Here is a 19,932-nt window from a genome sequence, read left to right on the forward strand (position 1 = left end):
CAATTTTAGATTTCTTGGGGTTGATTGCATTCTCCTTTGCATAGCAGTCCTGTTTATTTAGCAACTGCTGTTGAGGATTTTTTAGACAGTGATTTCGAGTCTTTTGGCGTCTATGTCTAAAACTTTATTTTCGATTGAGTCTTTTTTCTACTTGAAGGAACCTCTGAGGGCTCATGAGGAGTTTTCTCCTGGACAGCCAGGCCCAAGGGTGCACAGGTTTTGTCCTTTGCCTTCTTTCTTGTCGCTGCATGCCCTATATACCATAGATGGCATTGAGACAGAGGTACACGAGGGACCTCGAGTTGATGAGCATTGACGCGCAGCGCACCTTGCTGGAATCATTTCCAAAGCAGCTAAAGCTGGATGTGGAGATATCGTGGAGATATCATCATAAGATGAGGAATTCGTGCGAGGACACAATCCATTTGAAAGGGACATTAAGGGGGTTGGAAAGTGAACCCCAAAATAAGATCAGCTAGCTAGTTCCAACAGACCAGTTCGACCCAAGGCAGGCACACGAGATGGATGGAGGTAACAGATCATGCTGCCTCACTAAAAATGAGGCAAATTATAAGCTGAAAAACCAGGTAAAATGGATCAAGTCCCGAGACCTTACAGAGAGGGCGCTTGAAAAAGAGAGAAGGGATGGATTTGAGAGAGCAGTTGTGGGCCATGCTTCTGTCTCTTACATTATCTCAAACCAGGGCCCAGCGAACAAGAACAGGAAATTATCTGTGGGTCCAAGGAAGCCAACGCCTGGTTGCACTGAGAGGTCTGACTTGAAATGTGGTGTTGTGGATGGTTAGTCGTGGGGTACGGAACTCCAGAAAGCCTACAACTGGAATTTTGATCAAAGGTCTGGAGATCAAAGCACCCCAGGGGCTCTGAAAAAAACAATTGAACTGAAGGTATCATGGTTTGACTTTATTTCTTGGCTTCGCTGGAAAGAATTCTAGAAGCTTATTTGTAGCTACTTTGAACTACTTTAAAGGCCTTTGGATTCTTGGTTTAATTTCTGTTTATTCACCTTTGTGACACAGCATAAATATAATTCCAGACATTGATTGCTGTTTGTAAATATGTAAAATGATTTTGCTGAACAGCCCAGCTTCTGTTGGTGTACTGTGAAAATCACACACATTCTGTGCACTTGCCCATGAAACCACAGGATTAGTTTGAGAAAAGTCACGTAGCTTTTGATTTTAATTAGGTTTAAAATACTGCATTCTGACATACTCCATGTTGGAAAAGTATGGATAGTGGAACGTTTGCCATTGCTGTTTGCTTGTAAGACCTATAATGCAGAAACGACATGCTTGTTTTAATGACTATCCAGCATTTCTCTAAAGTGCACTAAACGCACTCTACATACGACATGCAAAGCATGTTTTAATGTATTGGGCTCTTTGTACAGAGCTCTCGAATATTGCTGACATTTGTTGGAGTTGGGGAAGCGTGGAAGATGCACTGATTTGAGGGTTATCGCTGTAGGAATTTGGCAGGTAATACTGCAAGTTATTAAGAGATTCAGGAAGGACAGCTTGTACAAAATAACAGTTTTCTGGTTGAATTGTTTTCAGTGTAGAGACAACTTAATGCGCAGATCCCTTCAAGTGCCTCAAGAATGTTTATGCGTTTATACACATCACTCTGATTCACAGCGATCTTAGTGATGCCAGAATGGTCCTGAAGATTGATCTTCTGAGTGATATTTCTGGGCTAGTAGTCCATAATTGTGAGTAGAGGTGGAGTTGAGTCAGACACCCTTATCCATCTTATCGTCCGTAATATCAATTTTTATTACTTTTTACTATAAAGGAGTTTTAATTCTATTATGGTAGCAGCTGCCACCGCCATAAAGGGCTTTCTGTGCATTATGAGCAGTTGGGATACGCTGACATTCATACTCCTTGACACAATCGGCCACACATGATTTTGGCTGACTCGGAAAATACAGGTATGAAATAGCAGATGAATTACATAGTTTGGTGCGCGATAGTAAACGGTACCTCATACGGGCAAAATGATTTCCTATCTACCTCCAAGGCCTTCATGCCTGCCACCCTTCTGCAGGACACTAGACAAAGCAACATTGCTAACTTCCCTGACAGCTGCTGATCCAACAGGTCTTCTATTCTGAGGCCAGGCTATGAAAAGCCTAATGACTGCATTCACGTCTCATAGGTTTCTGTTCTTCGGTATGGAAGGTGTGCAAAACTTTAACTCCCGAAGTAACCGAGCAACTGCCAGATCCTCCCCTATCGGCACCCTCTACTGGCTTCTGGCCTACTGAAATGGCTTACCTGTACACTCCTACGGTACAAAAGGCATTTCCTTCCTCCGGCAAGGTGGCAAATAAATTAAACACGTGCACCTCAGGGGCTGAAATGGGATGAATACTGCACTGGTCGCACCATAGCTCCCACTACTTCATGCAGCGTCCTAGCTCGTGAGAGTTGATGGGGCCCAAGACCAGGATCGGACTGGCCTATAGGGAAATATAGCAATGCCTGAACCAAAAAAACGCAACTTTCTAGTGTGGGACAGTTTCTTTGGCCAAAGGGGGCCATATTTGTGGCACATGTGGGCCTGATTGATAAGTTATTTCACCATTTGGCTAGTGGTTTTGACCAGTGTTACTGAATACATATTCTTTGAAATGCATAATTTGCATCACATTTTATCAAAAAACTCCCACTTGGGTACTCCTTAAATTGTTTGTCACAAAAGGAATGAATTGCCATTTGCAAGAGTGGGACAATTTTTCATTGGTGCCCAAGACAATTTGATGCCCCAGTCCGACTCTGCCTAAGACTGCTTGATAAACTCTGCAGCTGGTCCCGAAATGGGCGGCAGGCTCCATCAGCATCCAACACCATGCATGCCAGCAGAGGTAGAGCCTCCTTTATCACCGGAGGATTTCCGTTTCCTAACTGATTTGACAATGGATCCAGTTTATGAGGAATCATCTGCAAGGAAATCCAAGGAAAGTTCCATCAGAACTGGAAACCCTGCTTGTTTACCAGAGTGGCGTCACTATCTCTACTTCTACCTTCTCCCGGTGGATCTTCGCCAGCGTCCTGGCCAACATCATGAACATGGGAAAAAGATATTGCACTGCCCCGGACAACGTGCATCTCTCCAGCCTCCAATCGCTGGAGTCGCATAGATAGCAAGAGTTCCAGTCCGCCACTACATTCTGCAACCCGGGGAGGTATTCCGCTGTCAATTAAATCTTCCTGTCTAGGCATTAGTGCCAACAATCTTTTGCCAGTTCCACCAAACTTCCTGGATCTGGTGTCCCCTAGGTGATTGAGCTATTTTACCGCCGAAATGTTGTCCATCCTGAGAAGGGTTCAACATTCTGCTTTGTCTCCTTCAAAGGCCTTCACTGTGAAGGAACCTGCAAATAAAGACAGTTGATAAGCAGGTCTAGCTCTTATTGGAACCATTTTCCTCGGATCTCTAACGGACCGCACCTTGCGCCCCATCTGGACCTGCTTGCGTCCGATTCTATAACCAGTTCTGGGATGTCAGATTATAGCGCAGCTGTTCCAGGCCTCCATTTTCTGGAGCCACCATTCTATCTCTGACCTACCTTCCTGATCCACGGGCACCAGCTGGTGATATCCCAGACACCCCTGGAGATGGCAAATTCTTTGCCACTGTAAGGCCCTGTAATGTAGAGGAACTGGAAATATTGCCTGTATGGAGGCTGCCAGAAATCTACATTTCGTGCGAGAGACCGAATCGAAATCTGAGCCTTCGCTAGAGCTGCTCGTAGTTCCTTCTGTATCGCTTTTACTTTGCGAGCCGGTGGTTCCTAAGGCGCCTTTGCGTTGTCTACCACAAACACCAGAAACTCCCACCACTGCCTGGGAATCGGTTTGAATATCTCTTGATTGATTAGAAAACCTAGTGAAGGCAGAAGATCTGAAGCCCATTGCACTTGCTCTAGAAGCAACAGTTTGTTCCCCGCTAGTATCAGAATATCGTCTAGATGAACTATCTCTCATACCCTTCTCCCTCATGGCTGCCTCTACCGGGCGCATTACTTTCGTGAATGCCCAGGGGGCTGAGGCTAGCCCGATTGGGAGGCACTTGAACTGCCATGGCTGCCCTTTCCATAGAAAGCTCAAGTATTTGCCGTCCTCGTTGGCTCCTGGAATCATCGGATACATGTCTTTTAAATCCATTCTCACTAACCAGTCCCCTTTCCGTAGGATTTCCCTGAGAAGGTGAATCCCCCCATTTTGACAGCCATACATTGTTCTTTTAAATTGATAACTATCCGTACCTTTTCCTTGCGGTGCACTAGGAACATACTGCTGATGAACGTGAGGAATCACTTCTTGATGGGCTCTATCGTGCCTTTGGCCGCTAGCTGCTGGAGCTCTTCCTCTAGCAGTCTGTCCTCTGCCTGTGGTCGCGCTGGCTGTTTGGGCTGAACCCTTTGTACAGGCTTGCAGATGAATTGCAGCTTGAAACTTGCTATTGTCTGCAGCAGCCAGGCATCGCTAGAGAGCTTTCGTCAATTTGCTAAGCAAGATCCCGTCCTGCCTGCTATTGGGAGTTAGCACGCTATCACTGCACTTTCCTGCTTGGACACCCTGATGGTGAATGTAGCCTCGACCTCTGCAACCTCAATTGCCATGCCCTTGGGCCGGAAAGGAGGAGTCCTGCTACAGATACTCCCAGTATTGGGCTCTGGGATTTGGAGGTCTTCTCTATGCTTGAAATCGACCGGTTGAACAACCTGTGCTGCGGCCGGATCCTGCAAAAAAACTTCCTGGGAAGATCTTCTTGATGGAAGATTGCACTTTCTCTAGGGCAGTGTATGTCCCCATGAAATTCCCCATTTTATACGGCCCTTGCAATGCTTCTCCTGCTTCGTATGAAGCTAAATCTCCCAGTTTGGGATACATTTCAGTAAAAGGCTGCTCCTCCTTTTGAATTTAAGGGCGCAGTACTCGTTGCCCAAAAGGCACACAGCCCTCTGTACCCAGTTCAGTAGCATATCAGCGTTGGACAGTTCTCCGTTGTCTCTCGCCCTCTACTCTAGATCCATGATTTTCGCGATGAGCCCTGCCAAATCTACCACTTTTTCTTGACAGCCTTTCCAGGCACAATCCATACCCTTCCTGGGATCCTTGGATGCTTTCAGATACAAATGTGATCATCCTAGGGTCCAGTTCTGAGGTTTTCTCTACCTTTCCTGGTAGCTCGCGCTGAGGGCATTCTGAGCGCATGCGAAGTCAAATCTCCTTCTCAGTTGGCTTGCGCAACCTTTGTGCCATGTATAATGTCACCTTTGGGGATGGCAGCCAGCCATTAGACCTTGGATGTACCATGTTCTCTGGATCGAACATATCTGTTAGCCCCTTTTTGGGGTCTTCCACGTTCTTCTCCTTTCTACTCCTCCTGCCGTTTTTGGGGATGCAGGAGGATTGTAAATACGACTGCAGATACGTCGACCGTCTCCCATATTCTGCACCCCTGGGGATGGGGTAGGAGGCTCGGCACTGTTGAGCTTTGCATAAAATCTTCTCTTAGCTTAAAAGTGTCAACTGCATCAGGAGACTTCTTCTCGCTCAGTTATATGACCTGGGGGAGTAGAAGAGGTTTTCCCATTCCGGGTCCGTTCTCTCCCCTAAACTGCCTCTTCTTTACGAGGCTAAGTAGAGGACGTGCTGTCATTCTTTTCTGCCACTTTTCTGCTTAATCCTTCTACAATAAGGACTTCTAACGCTGCCAATCTGTCCTGTAGAGGGTGCACCACTTGAGCTACTGCGACAGTGAGGGATTCGCCCAAGACCCTCTTAAAACTAAGAGTAAGGTCCCCCTCCGACTCGGCTAGTCCTGGACCTTGGCTCTCCTCAATCCAGTCTTCGGACTCCATTATTTGAGTCTTAATAATAATTTTGTGCATGGGTACCTGAACACAGCAGGTTGGGATTCACGTCCTCCAAGCTGGTTGACTAGGTATTCCCGGAAAGAGATTAATATTGTGGCTACTGCCCTTGCTGTACTCAACTGTGCAGTTGAGTTCTCAGAGGATCCTCTTTCTCTCTCCTCGCCCCAAAAACCTGGAATGAACTACCAAAGAACATACAGAACACAAGAGATCACCTACAATTCAGCAAACTCCTCAAATCATGGCTCTTCACCCAATTAACAAGAAAGAATTGCCATAAGGACATACACAGCAGAACTAGTCTGAGAGAGGAACCTATCCTGATTCCCTAAGCCATCGACCCTTAAAAGAAATAAGGATATACGGATCTACAACATATCCACTTATCAATTAAAAGATACACCACATCAAATCAGACCAAAGAACATCCACAGATCAATCGGGAAGGAAGGCAATGTATGACCCAGCAATAACCACCTGGCCCACCTCTCAAACACAGGCAGTAATGGACCACCAACAATAAATAGACAGGAAGGAGCGGGAATGATAATATAACACCACTACCTAAGCAGGGATAATGCTTGCCCCCCTGGGTGTACTAAGCTCAATAACTTAGTTGGGGGCCAGCCTCACCACTGGACCCGAAACTAGACAGTCAGGAAAGGGAAGAGAAAGAGTATACCTACCCAATGGACTACCGACAGTAAATAAATGGAAAGGAGCAGGTGAATGATAATATAACACCACTATAGAACTAGGGGATAATGCTCACCCAAATGGGTGTACTAAGCCCAAATAACTTTGCTAGGAACCGGCTATGCCATCGCCCTAGAAACTAGACGGTCAGTAAAGCAAGAGAAAGAATGCACCTACCCAGTATGACAACCTGATACATAAACAAACTACAAGGATTAAGAGACATATAACCTATTAACAAAAACCTCAAATTTCTGCATACTTCAAACAAAAACCCACACAACCACTTCTCTCACAGCAAACTGCACAGACTTCACCACACCGCAACAACAACAACACGAGTACTCGCTTCTATCCAATATTCACACCCAAGCTCAGCGCACAGTGAAAACCGAACTGAAGCTGCCAACAGGACACCACCTTCTCACTTTCCTACACCCTCTTCACCCACTAACCCACCCCCCCACCTCTTTGTTTACAGATCCGCCTGGAGACCAACTCCGTTGGTGACAGTGCAGTATATAAATACATTTAACATTAACTGTGCCAATGATGATCAATGGGATGTGTTGTATCTTTAATGTGCTTCTGATGCACACACTAGTGCCACTGTCGGCTAGTGCACTGTTCCATATGCTGAGCGCGTATTTGTTAAAGTGGTGCTGCTGCAGCTCTGCTTGTGCACCGGGGAGCTCTTTAATCTTGCGCCCTGTGTTTTAATCCTAAAATGCTTCTCTGAGTTGTGATAGCCTCGGACGCTCCTTTGCGCGAGCACGCCAACGTGAGTACAAGTGTGCATGCAATCAAGGCATGCCTGAAACTGGGAACTGCGCTCAGTTGCGCCGCTCGCTGAATTTGGAAAGCAAAGATAAGAAGGGGTACGCGAGCCGGGGCACTGGCGTGAGCTTAGTACTAGCGTGTTGGGCTCCCTCCCCTTTCCATATGCTGGTGCCACGATGAGCAGCGTTGCTCGTGCTCTTGCTGGATACCACCCTGAGCACCTGACAAACCCACACACGGTTCTTTAATTCGCCTACTTGAAATCTTAGGTTCTCACTAACATGATTCAACAGTAGCATGCTAATATTGAACATTCCTGAAAGCTCTACAATAGTATAAGATGCAGTATTAAGCTTGTTATTGGAGAGCAAAAAAAAGTTGGACTTAACTCTGTGAAGAGTAGCAAAAGAAGAGGAAAGGACCTGGACCGGAAAAGACTAATAAGTCGCAGAGGAAATGAGGTTTAACTCAAGGGTTATGATATAAACAGAAGTATTGGGATGTGTAGTTCAGTTTCTGTTTTGTTGTGTTTTACTAATGTTAACAAAAAGAAGAAAATATGGTTTAATAGAATGAAGATTTAAATCTGCTGAAGAGTAGAATAAAAAGTTGAAGCATAATGCTTGCCTCCGTTCTTGACACATAATCCGATCTCAGCAGTGAGTGGCTAATCCATATGATTGGCCGTCACTTCAACCGTTTGATTCAGACTTGTTGATGGCAGTTATGAACACATTATTGTATCCACTCTACGATAGTACATAGCAAGTCTCCACTGTATATGCAAGATATCTTGATTTGCAGTAATAGGGCTGCATGTTGTCAGGAGTTTCAGTGTTGCAAGATTGCTTTCTCATTGTCCTCAGAAGATTCACAAAGATGTTGGCTGTTGCATTTTTGTATTTAGTCTATGCCTCCTGCAGGGTCCTCGCAAAGAGTTTTATTTGTTTCCACCTTGAGGTTGAAACTACCAAAATGTCTCAGCATGTATGTTTTGAACTACCTCTACCTAATAAGAAAATGGTAGTACATAGCCTTATTGTAAGAAGCATCTTGGTCGTTAACTTTAATCGTTAAACATTCTCAAAAGTTATGCAAGAGTATAAGGTATGGTAAATGAACTCCTAACTTGATCAAAATGTTAACCCAAATGCTAGTTCGGCAAGTGCCAGAATGAAACGGACCACTCGATTTTCTCGCCTTGTGTTTTGCTCACACGTCAAATTGTATGCAGCCACCATATTGTAACAGAAAAGTGTCTCCAAAACTATCCAGAAATTGCACATGTTACAAACACCACATTCTGGAAAGATGACAATGTGGTTCTGACAAAACTCTGAAACCCACTTGGTATCGGTGCGTGATTTCCTTTTTGGCATTTTCTAGCACTTAATGGCAGGAATCATGGCATCATCCATCCACGACTGGAGTTGGTTGTCAGGGCGTTGGAGCTTGACTAAGATGGTTGTGCTGGTTTCTTAAAATGCAGGAACAGTTTGTGCGGCTGAGAGTATGTATATCTCCTTCCAAGCGCAGTACATGTGACATCTGACAGGAGACCCACCCCTACCCCTCTCTTTATATGTGACCACTGATCTACTCTAGAAAACGCAACAGCAATTTTTACTGCCATGTTGATACACAGAAATAACGATGTAACAGGCAAGAATGAAAAATGGACTGCATTGTCAAGGCACCGTAGACCCTAACATTGGTGAGCCAGAATAGCCTCAAATTAAAGGACTCTTGAAAAACGTGTTAATATGGGGATCAAAGCATCCCCTTGTATGTGAGGGACTTAAAGTGCAAACCTAGCTGTACCTCAATGACGTGCTGTCCCAGGAATTGGGGGAGGGGTTGCACAGCATGCTACAGAAATAAAATTAGGGCACAATTAGTAGGGAGGGTGGCACGGGGGGCTGGTGAATGTTTTCACTGGATGGGTGTAAATCTTTCACGCAAATGGTGCATAAGCGATGAAGTGTAGCAAAGGAGCCCCAACCAAGCATTTTTTGTGGTTGGAGGGGTTCCTCTACTGAGATTGATTTGAAAATAAATGGTGCATTACCATATGATTTGCAGTCTGTTTTGTAGGATAACATATTAAACAAATCCATTAGATTCTTGGTCCCCAAAGTGCACAGGACAATTTCCAACACATTTTCGTGATGCCTTTGGACACAATATATGCCATTATTCTGCCAGTGTAACAAAATATTTTCATGCTAACTACTACTATTGCCAATGTAGGAAAGGTACGTGCTGGCTGTGCCCAATATATGCAAGTATTCCCACACAAGATTACTCATGTTGACTTTGCCAATATGCTCTTAAATGTCAGTATTCATACTTGGGAACAATCTTATGTTTAGTTTGTCCATAATGCCACTAATAACTGTAAAGAAAACATGTCCATACTGACAGCACCAGTACATGTTAGTATCCCTAGTAAGAATACCCAAGTTGGGTTTGAAAATAATGCCAGTCAATATGCCACACCACTGTGAGGAAAAAAATACCCATGTTGGATGTGCCAATGCAGGCCAGTATCCCCAGCTAAAAACACTCCCATTTGCCACCCATAATTTCAGTATCAGTTTCGTTTCTGATCTGTCTTTCTCAGTAGTAACCAATCACTGGTCTCTGGGTCATACTGTCCCCAGCCAATGACTGCCCTCTCCCTAAGCCCCGCCCCCGGCAGCCATCCTCAGAATTTTACTGCATGTTCAAGTGTTGGGAGTCCTCGTGCTGTAGCTCTCGAGCTTTTGCTGCATTTCCGCGCTTTTTTCAGGAGATTTTCTCATTTTTTCGGTCAAATAGAGCCTCAAGCTCCACCATTTCTACTTCCGATCAACGGGCCTCCGTTTCAGAGTTTCTACGCCCCTCAAGGGTGAAGATTTCGTCGAGTCACGCTTTTGGAGGATTCCAGAAGTTCCGAGGCCTACCCCGGACATGGCCCAGGAGAAAGGGAGCTCGACGCCTGGGAAGCTGTTCAGGACCTGCCCTGCATGCCAGCTTCAGAACGTTTTCAAGGAGGACGAGCATTAGTTATGCCTCTACTGTCCATGAGGACAAGACGCACAAGGAAAAGGACTGCGCGTTTTGTGGGAACATGTCGGAGCGGACCATGAAGGATCGCCACCTCCGTCTCGCCAACTGGTTGGAAGATAAGAGCCCGCCAGGCGAGAAGAAGAAAAAGAAGTCCGAGCGGTCTTCTAAGTCCTGTGAGGGTGCTCCGGCGACGGGGGCCCAACAAAAGGCTAAGCACCGTGAGTCCGCGGGCACCGGGAGCGCCGAACGGTCGGGCTCCTTGGCTGCCAGGCAGGGCGCATTCTCCCCGGCGCCATCGACCACGAGCCAACGCTCTGGCTCGGGTAAGAGGAAGTCCGAGAACCCGGCGAAGCTTCTGGAGAGGCCCCGGTCGATCTCGAAGGTTCCGGCAGAGGGGGAGCGAGGCTCGGACCCTCCCCCCAAGGTGAAGGCCCCAGGCGTACAGAAGTTGACGTTGGCCTTAATTCACCCTGCTAAGACCTCGATTGAGGATGTCGCCGCGGCCCTGGCTCAGCCTCTGGAGGCTACACCAGTGGAGGAGCCCTCAGGTACCAGAGTCTCCCTGCCACCGCGGAGGGAGTCGTCTTTCAGGCCCATTGAGAAGACCCCCACGAAGTCCTCGTTGGAAAGGGTGGGGGAGGGGTTGGTGGCCGTCGTGGATATGGACACGACCTCTGAAGAGGAGCTCATCCAAGTCGTGGAGGAGGCCCAGCCCATCGGGAGGGATCCCGACGAGGGCAACGACGAGGGCGACGGTGACGCAGACGAGGCTCCTTAAGAGACCTCGCTCCCATCGTTTCCGGTGCCGCAGGACACCTCGGCAGCCATTTTGTCAGCCATCCAGTCCTTATGCTCGGAGATAAGGACTAGGTGGCCCCTTCCCCCGACGGAGGTACCTGAGCCAGACCCGACGGGGGAACCGGAGCCAGGACCTTCTGAGAGCCCACCACTTAAGAGGAGGACGACGCATCCTAGGCCTCCTCTCCCGCCTTCTCTGCCTTCCCCCCAGTCCACTACCCACGGGGATGATACAGGCATGGACACGACTACGACGGGTACGGATGACGACGTAGGCGACGATGGGACGTGTCCCCCATCGCCCCCTGCCCGGGCGTCCCCGCCCGACGAGATTGGATCCTTCCATGCTATGATTTCCAGGGCATCCGAGCTCTTCCAGCTCTGCCCCGAAGAAAAGAAGAAGGAAGGGTTCCTTTACCAATGGCGCGAGGCTAAAAGGAAGACGGTCCTCGCGGTACCGCTTCTTGATGACATCTGGGATGAGGGGCTCGCCCTCAAGAACCCTGCCACAGCTCCTGCGAAGAGGGACCGGTACGAGAAGTAGTACCGGGTCCCAGACGCTGCCCCCTTGTGCCTTAGGGTGCAACCTACCCCGGATTCGGTCGTTTCGGCGGCAGCCAAGAAGAAAGCTGGGGGGGCATCGGCCTCGACTTCAACCTCCCCGCTGGACGGCGAGGGTAGGAAGATGGATGCTGTGCGACGGGTCATCTCATCTGCAGCGACGACCATCAAGGCAGCCCACGCCCTGGCCATCCTAGCCCGCTACGACAGGGAGTTATGGTTCAAGATCGCCCCTCTGTTGGATTTCCTTCCGGACGCCAAGAGGACTGAGGCCCTGGAAATCTTACAGGAAGGTGAGATTGCCTCGGACCACGCCATTACGGTGGCTACGGACATCGCCGACACCGGTTTCCGTCAGTTGGGCAACGGCGTTTGCCTGAGACGACGAGGATGGCTCAAGGCGACGGATTTCCGCCAGGACGTACAGACCAAGGTTTTGGACATGCCCTTTGATGGGAACAACCTTTTTGGCAAGGCGGTTGATGAGTCCCTTCAGGCAATCAAGACGGACACGGAGAAGGCCCGTGCACTGGGTGTGCTCCAACAGCGACGCCCGTCCTTTCGGAGCTCCGGAGGCAGACAGGGTGCCTCCAAGGGAGCCGGCAGCAGCTCCTCTACGTACCGTCAAGCGGTAAGATCTTCGTCGCAGGAGGCCTACAGGGGACGCGGCAAGTCAGGTGGATCCCGCCGTCGTTGCCAAGGTGGTCAAGGAGGCAAAGCGGCTTCCAAGCAAGATTGAACCGACCGTCGGGTCGGGCCCCCGCCGAAGCACCCCGGTGGGAGACCGGCTGACGAAGTTCGTCGGCGTGTGGGAGTCCATCTCCACTGAACGTTGGGTGCTGGATGCCCTGGCCCTGCAGCACGCCCTCGAGTTCCACAAGCGGTGCCCCCGCATTCCTCCCGTGGCCAGGAAGGAAAATCACGTCCCTCAACTGCTGTTGGAAGTAAGGGCGATGCTCAGGAAAGGTGCCATCGAGCTCGTTCCAAAGAGGCTTCGGGCTCCGGAGTTTACTCAAGATACTTACTCGTAAAGAAGAAGACAGGAGGATGGCGTCCCATCCTGGACCTGCGATGACTGAACAAATACATCAAGGCACAGAAGTTCTGGATGGTCACCCTCCAGCACGTGCTGGGACAGCTGGAGGAGGGCGATTTCCTGTCGTCGTTGGACTTGGAGGATGCATACTTCCACATCCCTATTCTAAAGAGACACCGAAAGTTCCTCAGGTTCATGGTCAAAGGGTGGCACTACCAGTTCAAGGCCCTCCCGTTCGGATTAAAATCGGCACCCAGGGTGTTCACCAAGTGCCTAGCACCGGTGGCGGCGCGGCTGTGCCTGCAGGGGATCCACGTCTACCCCTACTTGGACGACTGGCTCATACGGGCAAGGACAAGGGAGCTCGCCGTGGAACACACTGCGAAGACCGTCCAGCTGCTCACGGACCTGTGGTTCCCCATCAACTTTCCAAAATCCAACCTGGTCTCGTCGCAAGTTGCCCTGTTTCTGGGAGCACAGCTCGACACAGTGGCGCGGCGGGCCTCACCGTCGGAGGAAAGCAACGTCTGCTGGCCACGGGCGTGGCCAGAGTGAGGTCTATCGAGTCCCTCCTCGGAATGATGTCCTCCTGCATTTATCTGATGCGCCACTGCAGACTTCGGATGCGGCCTTTGCAAGAATTCCTCGACGCCCACTGGATCCAGACTAGGGGCAGCTTCGAGGACAGGATCCCGCTCGACGAAGCGTTCCGCCAGGCGATATGATGGTGGGGTGTCCGCTCTCATCTGACGGCGGGAACAGGTTTCCTAGCCCCGGCCCACCAGGTGACGGTGACGACGGATGCCTCCCTGGAAGGTTGGGGAGCGCATACCGGGGGTCTCCACGCGAGAGGCCTTTGCCTCCCGGAGGAGAAGACTCTCCACATCAACATCTTGGAGCTCCGTGCAGTGTTCTGGGCCCTCAGGTCCTTCCTTCCGTCCCTCAAGGGAAAGGTGGTGAGGATCTTCACCGACAACACCACCACGATGTTTTACATTCAGAAGCAGGGCGGAACCAGATCCCCTGCCCTATCCAAGGAAGCCCAGGATCTGTGGCATTGGGCCGTCGCCCAAGGGATGTTTCTGGTACCCTTTCATCTGGCAGGGATAAAAAACACCATCGCCGACTCACTCAGCAGAGAGCTGCGCTCGTGCCACGAGTGGGAACTGCGCCAGGATCAAGTGGACCGACTCTTCCGACGATGGGGCGAACCCCAGATCGATCTCTTTGTGACGGCGGCAAACTCCAAGTGCCGGAGGTTCGCAAGCAGGTTTCCCCAACCGAGGAGCATGGGCGATGCTTTCTCGTTCCCTTGGGATGGCCTGTTCCTTTATGCATTCCCGCCGTTGCCGTTGCTACTCCGGCTCGTCAACCAGCTCAAGAGGTCCCGGTGCAGTATGATCCTCGTCGCACCGGCGTTGCCGAGGCAGATCTGGTTCCCGGACCTTCTGGACTTGTCAGCGTCCACACCAGTCAAGCTGCCGACGGACGCGGATCTTCTCTCCAGAGAAGGAGGCGCCATTCTTCATCACGAACCAGAGTCGCTGAACTTGCAGGCCTGGCTCCTGCAGCACTAGAGTTTGGAGGATACGACATCCCGGCCGACTGCAGAGAGGTTCTTGCGAAGGTCAGGGCATCCTCAACTCTCAAGTGCTACTGACACAAATGGAAGAGGTTCTCTGTCTGGTGCCGTGCACAGAAGATTAACCCTCTGCGGATTACGGCCCCTCAAGTATTGCCGTACCTATTGTCCTTGGCCAAGGCTGGCCTGTCTCACGCTTCCATCAAGGTACATCTGGCTGCCGTCTCACGTTACACCAGAACTACAGGACGGGCGTCCCTGTGGTCTCATCGACTGGTTAAGGAATTTATGAAAGGACTGTTGCGATCATTCCCGCCGGTGAAGGCCCCTGCCCCGGCGTGGGAGCTCAACGTGGTGCTGAGTAGGCTCATGGGGGCCCCATTCGAGCCTATGCATTCAGTGCCGTTGAAGTTTGGCGTGGAAGACAGCATTCCTCGTGGCCATCACCTCTGCACGACGAGTGGGAGAGATCCAGGCCCTGTCTTGCAAGCCTCCATACTTGACTTTTCACGACACGAGGGTGGTGCTAAGGACGCACCCCTCCTTCATGCCCAAGGTGCCGTCGGACTTCCACCTCAAAGAGCCCTTGGTGTTGCCAGTTTTCTTCCTGTCGCCTTCGTCGCCGGCTGAGAGGACTCTGCACTCGCTGGATGTAGCTAGAGCGCTGAAGTTCTACGTTGACCGCACAAAGAGTTTTCGGAAGACATCACAGCTGTTTGTGAACTTTGGACCTGTGAATCGAGGGAAGGCTCTCTCGAAGACTTCCATTTCCAGATGGCTCTCCGGCTGCATCATGCACTGTCACCGGTTGGCAAACCGACCGTTGCCAGGCCGTCCGAGAGCCCATTCGACCAGAGCGATCGCTGCTACTACGGCGTTCCTGTCTGGTGTGCCCCTGCTCGACCTCTGCAGGGCTGCTACGTGGAGGTCGACGCACACCTTCACGAGATTCTACTGCATCGACCGGGATTCCAGGGAGGAGTCCAGAGTCGGCCAGGCAGTGCTGCGCAACCTGTTCACCTAAGGTGAGCCTGATGAGGAGGTAAGAGTTGCTTAATGTTGAGTTGTTGTATTGCTTGATATTGAGACTTTTGCCACCTCCCATGGTTGTGCATGTTTATACTGCTATGTATTCTTTTATTCATGAGCATGTGAATCCATGCCAGACCCCATGCTGGAGAAGGAACAAGTTACTTACCTGTAACTGTTGTTCTCCAGCATGGGTCTGGCATGGATTCACATGCAAACCCTCCCGCCTACCCCTCTGTGGCTCTTCACTTGGTCATACTGCCACTTCACGTGCTACCAAATCTGAGGATGGCTGCCGGGGGCGGGGCTTAGAGAGAGGGCAGTCATTGGCTGGGGGCAGTTTGACCCAGAGACCAGTGATTGGTTACTACTGAGAAAGACAGATCAGAAACGAAACTGATACTGATTTTTTTCTATACCGAGGATTCCCGGCCTGACGACGGGGAATATTCATGAGCATGTGAATCCATGCCAGACCCATGCTGGAGAACAACAGTTACAGGTAAGTAAATTGTTCCTTTTGGTTGGTTAAATTAAATTAACCTTTTAAAAAAAAAATATTCATAAAACTTCAAATTACAAATCGCATCACATCGCATTAGGAAGAGACAAATGACAAGTTAAAAAAGAATAAGGATATAATGAGAAAGCCACAGAATAAAAGGCAAAGGGAAGTAAAGATCAATATAACCGCATAATTAAGAAACTCAATTCTAACGTCCAGCCACACACACATTATAAATAAAACCTTAACATGTGTGACAACTAATAACCCAGAATAAAATCACTAGATTATTAGTCTTTAGGCAATACTGCACTTAAAAATTGCATAGTGGCTATTCTCAATGAGATTTTCGAGGTAGCAAATAATTCATACCATAGTTAATCATCTGACCTCATGAAATGATGTGTTTGGATTAACTTGTGAACGACAATTTTCCTTTGTTTTCTCAAGGCAACACACACAATTAATGTGTTTTAGTGTCTCTTCCATTCCATCAACTTTACAAAACCGACAGTACGAGGCATCAACATGAATTAGACCCCTTCTTAATAAGATTTGATTGGTTGGCCATAAATTCATGCGAAATCGCCCATTTGCCTTGCCCATAATGCAGGTAATACTTCACCACTGTAAGAAAACATGTCCATGCTGGCTGTGCCGATCTATGCCAGTAGTTCCACCTAGGCAAACTTGAGTCATATTGATTTTGACCTTATGCACCAATATACCACAGTACTGAAAGACCTCCATCCACCCCCATCCCACCTCAATCATCCCTACACACACACCCACCCAGCTTGCACATGTAGGCACATAGGTACCGCTCACTTATTCACTTGACATGCACACACACACATTCATACTCTTAAACATACACACACGAACATTCACATGCTTGCACTCAGACCTTTTGGGCTTCTTTTTGAAAGTAAAAAAAGATATTTGCTCCGGACATCCCCCTTCACAGTGCGCACCAGACTCGCATCAGCATTAAGCGAGGTCCAGGTGAGTTGGACAATGACTGTTTTATTCAAATTTTAATTCAAACTGAAATGGTTTAACTTCAAACAAGGGGTGCAGTGCCCTTGCACTCCAACACAAGACATCCCTGGTGTTAGGGGTAGCCAGACAGCTAGGCATTGTACAGGCAATGGGAGGCGCAATGGGAGTTGGGCACAGTGTCAGTGGCCCACGATCGCTTGTTTGTAGGTGTTTGACTTGAGTTTCTTACGGAGGTGCATGATAGAAGGGGACTACACGATGTTGGTTGGCATGCTGTTTCAAAGCCCTGGCACATAGGTGGCAGACTGTTTTATTAGCTTTCCATCAGACTGATTATTTTCCTTCCAGTTTGCCAGTGCTTCTTGTTTTGCATCATTCAACTTTGTCTCTGTGGCCAGATATAACACAGACGAGAACTGAAACATTGAACCTCATGCATTTAGTGCAGCGGTCTGCAATCGGCAGCTTGCCAGATGTTGTGGACTATATTGATTTTGCTGGCTAAGGCTGATGAGCATTGTAGTGAACGATCCCGGCATGCCTAAGGTTGCAGACTTCTGGTGAAGTTAGAATGTTGAGAAGGGATTTGTGGTAGACTCATGAAAGGTGGAAGGAGAGGTTCAGTCGAACTAATGGTCAGTGATCCCCATTGTCCACTATTTAAATGGACTGGATGGTGGTGGCGTCAGTTCTGCTTTTTGGGCAAAAGTCTAATTGGTTGTTGGGACAGGTGTTTGTGTGTGATGTTGTCATGTGTGTGGGGGGTGACTGCTCTTCAATTATTTTTCAGTGAAAGGTAGGTGGGTTATAAAATGGTAATTTGCTAGGATTGGGTTGAGTGTAGTTTGAGTAACTGCAGGATCTGTTTGGTTCATTGGATGAGAGAGTATCCTGTGGCTGATGTGGAGAAGCAGAGGGACTGTCAGCATGGAGATCATTGGAGGGGGGGGATACCTTTTGTAAGTGGTAGCCTTTTGGGCTGAGCTAATTGGGGTTGTATCTTTCAATATCTATTCAGATCTTATGAACCTGATCTCTCGAAGGTGGTCCGAGTTGGGACTGTGGAGGGCAGGATGGTGACTGTGTCTTTTAGCCAACATAGGCACATTCTGCCCTCTCCATCCATTTTGGAGCGTTACTACCCATCAAATGGTACGAAACCTAGCCTCCTCTTGAACACGCGTCTGTCAGTGCGAACCTCAGTAGTACAGTCCTCTGCTCTTCAACACACATTTCTAAAAGCAACCCTCGTTTTCATTCCCTACTAAATCCATTAATTTCTGATGCGGGCGCTGACTAGCTCCCACATTTACTATTCAACACCCTATGTGCAGATTTGCCAGAGTACCAAGTACAATATGGCAAGTTGAATGATGTCCGGCATGTCAAAAAAGGCAAATGGGGTCCTGCTAAATTTAGGAATTCATTACTGGTTACGTATGTCAACAAATATGAATCACAGTACCCAGTAGTTTAATGAAAATACAAATCTCTCTGTGCAACACCATACCGGGGTATCTGCATAACAAAATACCCACAACTGATGCTGCACCCATCAGCACGCTGCGATCTGCAAAATGAGCAAGCAAATACGCAAGCATATGTCTAAGGATAAGGTTTCTGTTTATATATAGCAGCACATAGAAGCACTATGATGTGCTGTGTGTGCTACAAATTAACAAATTCAGAGGGCTCTCAGTTGTAATAATGAATTTGCAAAGAACATGTTATCCCCTTCATGAGGCACACACTGTCTGTTTTGGGCTTTATTTTGAAAGTGCCTTGTGGCGAGCTTCTTTGTAATGTATCGAAATGCCTGCTGCATATTAGACTGTCACTGTCCAGAGGTACGTACTTTGCAGGCCAAAATACAATGCACCTGCAGGCGCTATTATTTGTTTTTCTTTTTTATTGTTCTTGGTTAATCAGTAACCTTAACCAAACAATCGCAATATTTTATCTAACATCATACAATGACAAAACATCATTCCAAGTTAAGAACATATCAAATCACAATTCATAGGCCCCAACTCATAATGTTGTAGAAATAAAAACCAAAAACATTATATTAAGAAAAAGTAAACGGAATATAAAAGCCTTTTAGATCTTAAATTCATAATCCTTAAAATTCATATTTCATAAAATATATTCAAGAAATAAATCAATCAACTAACAAAACTTCAGAATCTCAAGTCTAAGTATTCAGTGCACAATAGACAAATTTAAAGCCTTAATAAAACCTGTCACGGCTGTTCCTACAGATGTAGCACACGCTGCTAAACATATATCCCATATCAAACCAGCCTGCCTTGTTGGGTATGGTTTAAGTATCTTCCACAAATGTATAGACCGTAAACTCTGTGCAGATTGACAAAATAACATCAGATGTTCAAGTGATTCCACCTCCCCACTTACCTTACAGAAGCGACAAATGGCATGGTCTTCAGAAAGCATTCGATATCTTAGCAAAGTCTGCTTAGTAAGTGTAAGACCCTAATGAAATCGCAAAAAAAGAGGTTGTGTGCTCTTGTCAGGATAAAGTGAAAGAAAGGGAGCGAGAATTCCAAGCTTTTTATGATCACCCACTAAATGCTTTATTGAGGGATACATGTGCATATTATAAACCGTACAAGTCCAGTCATACACGTAAAGGTAGCATTTAACAGTGCCTGGTCTCTCCACAAACTCTTCAGTCGTACTAACAATTTTAGTCAGAAGCCTCTTAGCAAACTGTACATGTCATCAGTTCAGATACATCTTCTCGCTTCCATTAAATCTTTCAAATCAACATAAACGGAATCCATAGTAGGGCATAGAATTTTCTGGATAAAGGACAGAATTTTCCAGAACGCTTTTGCCTTCAGTGAAACAATCCCTAATTCATAGCGGATTGCATCCACTGGGACAGACAAGGGCAATCTCATAGTCTGCCTCCAAATCAATGCTTCAACCGTTGGTAAAATCTCTAATGTTGACAA

The 19,932-nt window shown here is 47.9% G+C and overlaps 1 protein-coding gene across 3 annotated transcripts in view; it reads left to right on the top strand.

Annotated features, from left to right (window-relative positions):
* PRKCZ (protein kinase C zeta) overlaps nucleotides 1-19,932 on the top strand; it is a 1,951,357-nt gene that overhangs the window by 1,134,637 nt on the left and 796,788 nt on the right. The window lies entirely within an intron of this gene.

This window comes from Ambystoma mexicanum, chromosome 8 (genome assembly GCF_040938575.1).
Source record: "Ambystoma mexicanum isolate Mex_15411 chromosome 8, UKY_AmexF1_1, whole genome shotgun sequence".
In the NCBI taxonomy this organism is placed as follows: domain Eukaryota; kingdom Metazoa; phylum Chordata; class Amphibia; order Caudata; family Ambystomatidae; genus Ambystoma; species Ambystoma mexicanum.